Raw genomic sequence first — 12,553 nt, forward strand, 5'->3', positions numbered from 1 at the left:
CCTAACAACAGAGATTCAAAATCCATGAAGCACACACTCACGGAGCTAAAAGAAGATGCAAATCCACAATTATAGTTGCAGATTTCAACACACTTCTCCCAGTAATAGAAAAAAACAGACAGAAAATGAGTGAAGATATACAAGTCTTAAACAACATTATCAGTCAAGTTGACCTAATTGATGTTTATAGACTACATCATTCCAAAACAGCAGAATACACACCCTTTTCAAAACGGCAGAACACATGTTTTCAAACATGAAATAGTCATCAAGATTCTGAGTCATAAGTCTCCATAAATTTAAAAGCTCAAATTTACACAAGAGAAGTAAATTAGCATACACGTTCTAATTAGGAATTAATTAGAAATCAACAAGAGAGAGAGAAAGAAATCAACAAGAGAAATATATCTAAAAGACTCCAAGTTACAAGCATATTTTTAAAATAACGCATGGGGCAAAGAAGATCTCACAGAAGATGAATGTTTTTGAAGTGAATGAAATTGAAAGCACAACATATCAAATATTTGGGGGTGTATTTATTTATTTTTATTTTTATTTTTTTAAAGATTTTATTTATTTGACAGAGAGAGAGCGAGAGCAGGAGCACAAGCAGGGGGAGTGGGAGAGGGAGAAGCAGGCTTCCCGCTGAGCAGGGAACCCAATGTGGGACTCGATCCCAGGACCCTGGGATCATGACCTGAGTGGAAGGCAGATGCTTAACGACTGAGCTACCCAGGCGCCCCTGGGGGTGTATTTAAAAGCAGTATTTCCAGGGAACTTTATGGCATTAAATGCTTTTAATATAAAAGAAGAAATATTGTATATAAAAAAAATCTAAACTTCTACCTTGAGGAACTAGAAAAAGAGCAAAATAAACCTAAGGCAAAAAGAAGGAAGGAAACACTAGAGAGAACACTGGAAATCCATAAAATAGGAAATGAACAAACAATAGAGAAAAACAATGAAATCAAATGCTGCAGTAGGCTGAATAATGGTTGCCCAAAGACGCCCATGACTGGGAATCTGTACTTTACATGGCAAGAGGGACTTTGCAGATGTGATTTCTTAAGGATCTTGAACCAGAGAGATGATCCTGGACTATTGGGGCAGACCCACTGTAATCACAAGCATCCTAATTAGAGGGGTGGGAGGGTCAGGGTTAGACTAATGATGGTAGAAGCAAGAAGGTGCAACATGCAGGGACTGGTCATGGGCCAAAGAATGCAGGTAGCTTCTAGAAACTGAAAAAGGCAAGAAAGTGCATGTTTCCCTCAGAACCTCCAGAAACAATCGGCCCGGCTGACACCTTGGCTTCAGCCCGGTGAGACTGACTTTGGACTTTTGAATTCCAGAATATATCTGTGTTGTTTGAAGACACAAAGTTTGTGGTAATTTATAACAGCAGTAATAGGAAACTAATACAATCATCCTTTGAAAGAGCAATAAAATAGATAAATTTCTAGTCCGACTTACTAGGAAAATAAGAGAAAATACAAATGATCAGTATCAGGGATGGAAAGGGATTACTCCACATATTAAAAGGATATTAAAATAATGAATGACATATGTCAGTAAATTCTACAGCTTGAGTGAAATGGACAATATCTTTGAAAGATATAAATTACTGTAGTTCAGTCAAGAAGAAATAGATAACCGAAAACGATAGAGAAATAAACGGTATTTATGAAAGAAATTGAATTCCTAATTGCAAATCTTAGAACAAAAACAGCAACCGCCAAAAAATTCCAGGCCCAGATGGCTCCACTGTGAATTTTTCCAAACATGTAAAGAAGAAATAATACCAGATTTACAGAAATTCGTCCATAAAATGGAACACAAGATAATACTTCTCAGCTTATTTTATGGGCTCAGCACTACCCTGATGCCAAAATTAGTCAAAAATATTACCAAAGAAGAAAACTATAGGCCGATATTGCTCATGAGTGTAGGTGCACAAAATTATCAACACAATTTTAGCAAACTGAATCCAATTATATATAAAAAGGATAATACATAATGACTGAGTAGGGTTTATCCCAGAAATGCAAGGTTGATTCAATATTAGAAATCAATTAATATCAGACATCATATTAACATAAAAAAGACTCTCATAGATGCAGATGAACAATTGGAAACTGAAATTTTATTTTATGTTTTTTTTTTAAGTAGACTCCATGCCCAGCATGGAGCCCAACACAGGGCTTGAATTCATGATCCTGAGATCAAGACCTGAGCTGAGATCAAGAGTTGGGTGCTTAACTGACTGAGCAACCCAGACACCCTGGAAACTGATATTTTAAAATATAATTTACAATAGCATTGAAAAACATGAAATACTTAAAATGAATTTAACAAAATACGTGAAAGGTCTGTACACTGAAAACTGAAAAATACTGCCGAGAAAAAAAAATTTAAAGGCCTATATTAGTAGAGAGATATACAACGTTCATAGGTTGGAAGACTCAATATTGTTTCCCTCGAAATTGATTTGTACCTCCCAAGCAATACTGGTAGGAATTCCCACAGGGATTTTGTAGAAATTGACAAGGTGATATAAAAATGTATATGAAATGCTAAGGCCTAGAATAGACAAAACAATTTCGAAAAAGAAGAATAAAGTTGGAGGACTCATGCCAATTTTAAGACTTTCCATAAAGCTACATCTAATAACGACAGTGGGGTGTTGGCATAAGAACAGACATGCATATTAGTGGACCAGAATAGAGTTCAGAAAGAGACCCACACATACATGAGCAATTTATTTATTTATTTATTTATTATTTATTATTTATTTTTATTTTTTAAAATATTTTAATTATTTATTTGACACAGAGAGAGAGAGACAGCGAGAGAGGGAACACAAGCAGGGGGAGTGGGAGAGGGAGAAGCAGGCTTCCCGCGGAGCAGGGAGCCCAATGCGGGGTTCGATCCCAGGACCCTGAGATCATGACCTGAGCCAAAGGCAGTCCCTTAACCAACTGAGCCACCCAGGTGCCCCAGCAATTGATTTCTTAAAAGACTTTATTTATTTATTTGAGAGAGCGAGAGAGCACGTGTGTGAGTGAGCACGGGGGAGGGGCAGAGGGAAATGGAAAGAGAGAATCTCAAGCAGACTCTGCACTGAGCGTGGAGCCCAACATGAGGCTTGATCTCATGACCTGAGATCATGACCTGAGCAAAACCAAGAGTCGGATGCTCAACTGACTGAGCCACCCAGGCATCCCTGAGCAATTGATTTTTGACAAAAGTACCAAGGTAATTCAATGGAGAAGGCACAGTTTTTTACACAAATGGTGTCAGAACAAACTATATGGGGGAAAAATACTTTGACTTTTCTCTCACACCATATAAAAAATTTAACCTGAAATAAATTATAGACCAAAATATAAGAGCTAAGCCACAAAATTTCTAGGAAAACACTTAGGAAAAAATTTGTGTGACCTTTGGATAAGCAAAAATTCTTTAGATAGGAATTTGAAACTTGAACATCAAAATTAACAACTTCTGCTCTGATGATGCAAAGGGAAAACATAGCCTGGGAGAAGATATTTGCAAAACATATGTTCAGGAAAATTATTTGTTTTCAGAATATATAAAGAACTCTTATAATTCAATAACAAGATGAGACAACCTGATTTTTTAAAAATAGGCAGAAGTTTTAAAGAGACCCTTCACAGAATAAGACAGATGTTTGGGAAATAAGCACATGAAGAGATGCTTGACATCATTAGTCATTAGGAAAATATAAATTAAAACCAAATTGAGATAATACAACATTTCCACTAGGGTGGCTAATATTAAAAAGACTGTCAAAATCAAATGACAAGAGATCATGGAACAACTAAAACCCTCACACAGTGCTGGGGGTAATGCAAAAATGAGAACAGCCTCTGGGGTGCCTGGGTGGCTCAGTCGGTTAAATGTCCGACTATTGATTTTGCCTCAGGTCGTGAGCTCTATAATCAAGCCCTATGTCAGGCTCCTCGCTGAGTGTGGAGCCTGCTTAAGATTCTCTCTCTCCTTCTCCCTTTCCCCTCTCCAATTGCACTCTCTCTCTCTCTCTCTGAAAAGAAAAAAAAAAAAAGAGAACAGCCTCTTTAAACGACAGTCTGGCAGTTTCTTAAATAGTTAAATATATACTTATAATATGGCCCAGAAATCCCATTGCTAGGTGTTTATCCAAGAGAATTAAAAAATGTGTTCATAGAAAGACTTGTATGTATATATTCAAAATTGTCTCAATCTTGAAACTACCCAAATAGCCATTAACTATTGGTAGTTGGGGACAAATTTTGGCACATTCATACTATAATATTACTCAGGGATAAAAACAAGCTGCTATTGATACATGCAACAACCTGGATGAATCTCAAAAGCCGGACCTAGAAGACCACATACTCTATGATTCATTTATCTAAAACTCTAGAAGACAGAGAGCAGATCAGTGAATCCCATGGGTTGTGGGTGGGAGGAGGGTATTGACTTCAAAGAGACACAAAGGAAAGTTTTTTTTGTTTGTTTGTTTTTTAAAGATTTTATTTATTTATTTGACAGAGAGAGACAGTGAGAGAGGGAACACAAGCAGGGGCAGAGGGAGAGGGAGAAGCAGGCTTCCCGCCGAGCAGGGAGCCCGATGCGGGGCTCGATCCCAGGACCCTGGGATCATGACCTGAGCCGAAGGCAGATGCTTAACAACTGAGCCACCCAGGCGCCCCCAAAGGAAAGTTTTGAGTGATGATGGAAATGTTCTATATCTTGATGGTCATGGTGATACATTTGTCAAAACGCATCAGGGCGCTGTGAATTGTGTAAGATTAACGAATCACAGACCTGTACCTCTGAAACAAATAATACATTGTATGTTAAAAAAAAATAAAAAGAAGATAGTAGGAAGGGAAAAATGAAGGTGGGGGAAATTGAAGGGGGAGACGAACCATGAGAGACTATGGACTCTGAGAAACAAACTGAGGGTTCTAGAGGGGAGGGGGTGGGGGGATGGGTTAGCCTGGTGATGGGTATTAAAGAGGGCACGTTCTGCATGGAGCACTGGGTGTTATACGCAAACAATGAGTCATGGAACACTACATCTAAAACTAATTATGTAATGTATGGTGATTAACATAACACAATAAAATTAAATTAAAAAAATCTTTAAAAAAACAAACAAAAAACGCATCAAACTGTCTCCTTAAAGAATGTTTTTTTTCTTTTCTGGGCCCTGGCCGCCTGGTGGGTTCACAGGAGGGCAGGCTGAGTGGTGCAAAGGGCACCCTAGGGGAGAGGAGGACGAGAGGCATGGTGGCAGGAGGAGGTGAGGAGTGCCCTTCTTTGTCAGCCACGAGCACGTGGCCACTCTCCCACCCGCCTGAGGTCACCCATCTGAAGAGACGTCAGCTGGCCCCCTGGGGCCTTCAGGCCACCTACCACTGGGTCCTCGACAAAATGGAGCTCCTGGTGCCTGAGAAATTGAGGTCCTTATACAATCACCGGGCAGGTCCCCAAAAAGCTTTTTCCCCCTGGGCTCCTGTTATGAAACGGGGACTGGTGTGTGTGGGATTGGCGGACACAGCCAGGCCTGCAGAGAAACTCAACTCAACCTGCTGTTGGGAGGGCCACAGGGTTTATTTAGTTAAGATACTCACTTGTAATTATTCCAAAAACCTGGAGTCTGTTTGCTGTTAACCTCTTTGTGGGGACAGCTCTTTCGTATTTGGAGATAGAACAAAGAACTAAAAGCTAAAGCAAACAGTTAAGAGTTCCTGACCGCCAGAACAATCTAGATTGTTCTAGACATAACCACTGGGACTAAATTGATTTTTTATTTGCTTATTGATAAAGTGATAATAACTGTGCTAATGTTTGGAAGGCATAAAAAAATCAAACTGTATACTGGGAGCTAATAGTTGATTCAACAGAAAAATAAACTTTGAATTTAAAAAATGGTGAATTTTATTGTATATGAGTTATGCCTCAATAAGGTTGATTAAAAGAAAATTTGCTTTTTCTGAAGAGAACTGGGGCAAGAGAGCATTCAAATCATATGCCACTGCTGCAGAAAAAGACGTAGCTGGGAGAAGGGCCACTGGGAGCCCGAACCATCAGAAGCTGGGGTCTTGAGGAGGACATGGCGGAGACTTGTTTCTCACTGGGCCCCGGGACACAGGTTGGAAGTGGCGACAGCAGCCTCCGTTCAGGAATCTGCTGAGAGTGATTTTCCAGCTGAAAGTAATGTGAGATAAGGGAGAAGCCTTCCGGAGAAGGCAGGCTTCCTGCGTCTGAGTAATTTCAGAACGAGAAACAGTGTGACAACCACCACTGGGACATGGCACTGAAAATGCGTCAACACAAGGGCTAGTGGGGACCGGGTTGCCAGGCGGAACCCACATGCACTTCAGCAGTGCGATGCCGGAAACACAGGGCTTTGAGGCAAATGGAAATCAAGACGTTTTCAATATGTCGGATTGGAAATGAAGGGGCCATAAAGTAAGGGCCACTGCCTAGGACTGCCACCGCTGAAGATTTCTAGACTTTCTGAGAAGGGAGCCAGGTCTCAAGTTCACCCTCCAAGTGCTGAGACAGTACGTATGGCCTTCCCATCCCCTGCCCCTAATATGGAGAAAAATGGTGCCATAAAGGCCACGTTCTTCCAACAAAGACATAGAATGACCAACATCATGGCAGGGCTGCAGTCAAGGATTTTGCCCCATTTCTGTGTATTTGTCCCCTCTCAGATTTCACTGAATCTTGGCTGTAGCCTTTGGCAATATAAGTAGAGGGTTCTGGGAATACAATTTTGTCTGAGATACTTGCTAACGGCTAGGGATTGACATGCTTTCTAAAATAAGTGGGTTTGAGGGGCGCCTGGGTGGCAGAGTCGGTTAAGAGTGGAACTCTTGATTTCGGCTCAGGTGGTGATCTCAGGGTCATGAGATCGAGTCCTGCAATGGGTTCTGTGCTCAGTGGGGAGTCCGCCTGAGATTCTCTCTCCCTCTCCCTCTGCCCCTCCTGCTCTGTCTCTCTAAAATAAATAAATAAATCTTTACAGTAAGTGGGTTCAAGTCTGATACTTTGATAATCATTAGTGTGCTCTTTGATCTCCTCAAAAGTGAGGCACATATGGGGACAGCCGAACATTTAAGGTCCAAAGAGAATGACCCCTGTTCTGGTGGAAGAGAACTCCCCCCTGCAGCTACTAAAACAACCACGGTCTCACCTAAATATGGGGATTCCTCTAGATGGACCCAGAAGAATAAGAAATTAAGGAGGGTGGAATTTAGGACTTTAATTTCTCTTGACTTTTAACACAAAGGTGAGATAATTTGATTTTAGGCTTTAATATTCAGGGGATTTCATTTTGTGGTTGTAATTTGAACCTGGGAAATTTATGATGGGAGAAAGTTTATACCTAAATTTGGAATATTTTTTATTATTAACAAATTATTGGAATAGCTTAATGTTGTCATTTAGTTTCACCGAAGAATCTCTAATGAGCTCTTTTGGGCAATGTGGCTGGACCTAATTTAGGATGGGAAATAGAATAAGGAGTGCTCTAGTCCAGTATGGCTTTTGAGTTTTTAAATTTATATTATGACCCACTACGTAGCTTTCTGGGGACAAAAATCATTACTGTGAATTAACAGTCCCAGGAAAGAATAGTGCTCAATATGGAGGGAGAAGCCTCATGCAGTGGGAGCTACACTATTCTGATAGGCTGCTGATTGCTTCTCCTGGATGCAGTGCCACAGCTCTGCTAGACCACAGACTTGGGGGTTAAACCCAATGGGTTAAGAAGGAAAACAAAAGGCTGAGGAATGATAGGAGGAAGCACTCCTTTCTCTTCTTGATTCCAATGCTTGTCTAGGTTGAGGACCATTGCATGAGAGCAGTGATTCATCACTTGGGAACCTGTTAGAAATGCAGGTCCTGGGACGCCTGGGTGGCTCATCTGTTAAGCGTCTGCCTTCAGCCCAGGTCATGATCCCAGGGTCCTGGGATCGAGTCCCACATCGGGCTCCCTGCTCTGTGGGGAGCCTGTTTCTCCCTCTGCCTGCCCCTCCCGCTGCTTGTGCTCTCTCTCTCTGACAAATAAATAAAATTAAAAAAAAAAAAAAAAAGAAATGCAGATCCTTAGGCCTCAGACTTACCAAAGCAGAAACTCTTAAATGGGCCCAGTAATCTGTGTTTATAACAAGCCCTCCAGGGGATTCTGACACATGCTCAAGTTTGAGAAGCGCAACAATGGAGGATCTGTTGGTTCCTTGCCTGTTGGTGCTGCCCTATTCCTGGCGAGCGGGGGGCAGGCAGATTAACGAGTTTGAGAGAAGAAACTGGGCATGTGAGGTGTTTCTGGCACTTCTTTCTTTAGCTCCTTCTGGCTTCTCCTTCTCTGGAAACTGCCTGCCTGTGGCAAATATGCTATTTTGGCTTATTATCCCTACTATGTGGCAAGCCTGAAGGGCAGGCGCTGTCCCCAGTCTGAGAAGCTCAAAGCCTGGGACGTTTAATTTAGGAAACAGTAATACGTTTATTCCCCTTTCATGCCTGTGTTCCCCAGAGCTGTATCATTAATAGTTGTTTTCCATCTCTCTGACTCCTGTGTGTATCTCTTGTTCGGTGGGGTCTGAACTTGGGCAGGGAAGAGGGACGGTATTTATTGAGCCCCCTCAGTCCTAACCTAGAGGGGAGCTGTGGCACGTTCGCCATCCTCGCATTAGGCTAATGAGGCTGTTTTGAACCTCAGTTAGCCCCCTGCTCTGTGAAGGTGCTTGGGTGTATGAATAAGGGATGGGAAGCCAATAAATTATTTCTGAGGTTCTGCTGTCTGGATGCCATCACCGTGTTCCTACATGGCTCCACTACCATGAATTCATTTGTTGAAACAGCGTCAAGGAAGAGAATATTATTCACCTTATAAGCTGGAGGCTCTCCAGCAGAAATTAGTAAAGAACAAGAATCGACAAAGACTCAGGTTAGTTCCTGACGTTGTCTGTTACACTCAGATGTGCTTCCAAAAGTAGTGGCTCATGTCAACTTTTGGATTCTTTATGGAAAATATATGGACTATCCTACTACCCATTCATGATCACAGATAATCGAGAGTCAGCCTCGCTTGGGAGAGATCTAAAATGGAAGACATTTCCCAAACCGGATAGAGGCAAGCAGCTAGAAAACGTCTTCAACCTGATTTCTAAGTTTTATGATTGCAAACACGTACATCTCCCCTCCTATGACCATATTTTGTGATTAACTATGCAATTTCTTTTCTTTTTCTTTTTTCTTTTCTAGCCTTTGGGTCTCTAAGATTAAATTTGCTACATGTCAATAAATTCTATATTCTCATTATTTCAACCAAACTGTGCCACTTCCTGAGATTAACTGTTGGAGTTCAGGTGAGGACACAGCCCTAGGGAAGAAGGTAAAATATGAAAGTAGTTAAGTGCAGGCTTTTGCGTATCATTGAATCTTTTCTCAGTGGATTGGTCCCCTAACTTTTTCCCTAAAATAAGATTGGGTCAGAATCAGTCATTATAGTCATTAACATGTACAACCTGGAAACAGAAATAATCTAGCAGGATGGCCCACTAGGATTCTGTGAGAGCTGGCCCAGCACTGAGGCCCACCTTCAAGATGGATGAAGGTAAGTAAGAAGGCCAAAAGTGATGCAAGATTCATCAAGGGTTGACACTTAGAAAATAAGATCAGAAATTTTTTACAGTCCAAAAAAAAAAAAAAAGAAATTTTTTACAGTCTATCCTTGGCTTATAAACATGTTATGCTGATAGATTTCCAAAATTTCCTTTATTCTCAGTTGTTGAGAACTTAAAAATCTTGAAAGTCATTTTTTCTTTTTTAAATTTGTAGTTGGTATATGTTGAACCACAAATTATAATACAACCGAGAAATTATTGAAAATTAAGAACATTCAGTGAGGTGGCTAGTTTCACAAATAATTAAAAATAACTTTCTTATGGAAGAGCAATAACCAATTAGAAAAATACAGTGAGAAAACTATTTACAATAGCAAAATTGTATAGAACTTACATGAAGAAAATAAAAAAAATTTACTCAGGAATAGAATACTTTAATAAATGAAAAGGCATGTGTCTGGATGAGAAACAAAATTTGTATAAAGTTAACAAGTTTTCCCAAATCATTTCTAGGATTCACCTATTTCAATCAAAATACCAATGTAAAACGTTAGAAAACCTAAAAAGAGCAAAACTGATCCAGAATCTTTAAAAATAACACACCACAGGATCAGTCCTGGGAAGGCACCACTGGCTTTGCCTCTGGGCAGATGAGTCTGGAAAGTCTGGATGAGGAGAGGCCCAAGAAAACAAATCTCCACTACAGGGAAGACCCTGGAGTCCTGTCTCTCAAGGGGCAGTGTGAGCTAGCCGCTGGAGACAATTTCTAAAAATAAAACAGAAGGTCATCTTATCTACAGAGATTGGGCCTCCATGTAGTTCACAGGGGAATTTAATCCATAATTTGTCTGCACATTTACAATGAAATACTATATATACATTTGCAATGAAAGTACTCATTATTACAGCACTTGTAATTCAGCCAAACAAAAGAAAGAATGAGGGATAGAAGGGAAAGATAAAATTCTGGACAGGATTTCTATGCCCTTTCCAGTGTTCTAGAATTTGATGACAATGATACCTTCAGGGTAGTTTTCTTTTACTTACAGTTTCAAGGGAATTTTAAGTAATTGATTCTTTTTTTTTTTTTTTTTCAAGATAAAGTGCTTTTTAAAAGGGGGAAGAATGTTTCCCTAAGGTAACCAGGCTCTGGTTGAAGGAGAGAGCAGAAGGAGGGATTAGGATAAGGGTGTGTGTGTGTGTGTGTGTGTGTGCGCGCGCGTGTATGTGTTGATGTGACAAATAGAGTTGCTTAGATAGAATTAACTGAGTCTGAAAGCTGGGAAGTCCAAAGAAAGGTGGGGAGAATGGCAAGGGCAGTCCCCCAGAAGAAATTTACAAAAGAAGTGAAAGAAAATTTGATTGAGTGAGATAGATAATAAATTTTTTTTAAAAAGACTATTTATTTATTTATTAGAGAGAGAGAGAGAGAGAGAGAGAGAAAGAGCATGTACAAGCAGGGGGAGGGGCAGAAGGAGCGGGAGAAGCAGACTCTCTGCTGATCAGGGAGCCCAATGCAGGGCTCTATCCCAGGACCCCAGGACCATGACCCAAGCTGAAGGCAGATGCCTAACCAACTGAACCACCCAGGTGCCCCTAGATACGTAATTTCTTAAATTGTCCCTAGATGGTGTTTACTCAGAGCTGTGTCACTTCTTGATTTGGGGGACAATTCTAGAAGTTTCCAGGAGGCTGGGTAGTAGGTGCCTTGCAAATGCCCATTCATGCATATGAGAGTTCATAAGGTGAATGTTCATAACTAGGAGCAGGCAACCAAATTGATTTGTAGATCAGCTAGACCAGCTAAGTTTTTGCAATGCCAGTTCTTTGTGCCCTTGGGTATAATTTGGAGGCAAATCAGAAACTTCTAGATCCTTATGGTGCTTTGCAGCCGCTCCTGAAGTTTTGGTCTGGATTGATTTCCCCCTCTTGGTATGGGCTCAGCCAGCATCTCAGTTAAAGCATGGGGGAAAGAACTCCTGTCTTTTTACCAATTGTTCATGAATTTTCAAGTGTGCCTGTTGGCCGCTGATAGCGGCAGCTTCCTTAGACCTCCTACTGGATAATACTCTTGGACACGGTTGCTGGAGAGGCAGTAAATGAACTGAACTCCTTGTCCAGCACGTCAGATCAAAAGCAAACAGGTGGGGCTGTGCCAAGTTTAATTCACAAAATAGCCCCAAGGAAATGAATGCAAGTGTAAGCCTGACCTCTCTCTGCGAGGATAGGCAGTCCCTGACTGTTCTGTGACGACATCCACCGCAGAGCAAATCGTCCTGGAGCTGAAAATCAATTTGAGAAAAGGTAGATACAGAGGGGTCAGCACTCAGGTAGGAGCTGTCATTGCAAAGTGTCAGAGAGAACCTCAGCTGACAAGAGACCAGAAGAGACCACAGGATTCATTTCTGAATTGCAAAGAAGTAAGTATGAAATGCATAGAGCTTATAGGGATTCATAATTAGCAATCAAATTCCTTTTGTACGTAGAACATTGCATTCCTCCTTGCAATGCTGTGCCTTTTGCTAGCCAAGTCTCGCAGACTGGGTTCGTTCTGAGTCACTCAAATGAGCTTCCTGAGACTTTCAGAGGAAAGCCCCAAATCCAGCTGCAAAAGGGACAAACATATTTAAGTGGAAAATTGGATTCTCCTGATAGCATCTTGCATTTCTACTTTGGCTTACTTACTTGCAAATAAAACTTTCTACAAAAATCTTAACAAAAATCTAACAATAAAGTTTTATATTTATTCCTGTGAATATCAGCAGTGGTGAAAGATCTTATCCCACAATTAATAAAGAGGAACCGTCCTGATTAATAACCTTATGTACGTACAAAGCCTCAAGCAAGTTCAGGAAATTTTGTGATAAACACAAATGTATAAATCTAGAGCACATTTTGCTGCATTT

The 12,553-nt window shown here is 40.7% G+C and overlaps 1 pseudogene; it reads left to right on the forward strand.

The window, feature by feature from the left end:
• Positions 1-5,295: 5,295 nt before the first annotated feature.
• Positions 5,296-5,753, forward strand: LOC118550138 (mitochondrial pyruvate carrier 2 pseudogene; annotated as a pseudogene).
• The last annotated feature ends 6,800 nt before the right edge of the window (positions 5,754-12,553 follow it).

The sequence above is a fragment of the Halichoerus grypus genome, chromosome 8 (assembly GCF_964656455.1).
Source record: "Halichoerus grypus chromosome 8, mHalGry1.hap1.1, whole genome shotgun sequence".
NCBI classification, from domain to species: Eukaryota; Metazoa; Chordata; class Mammalia; order Carnivora; family Phocidae; genus Halichoerus; species Halichoerus grypus.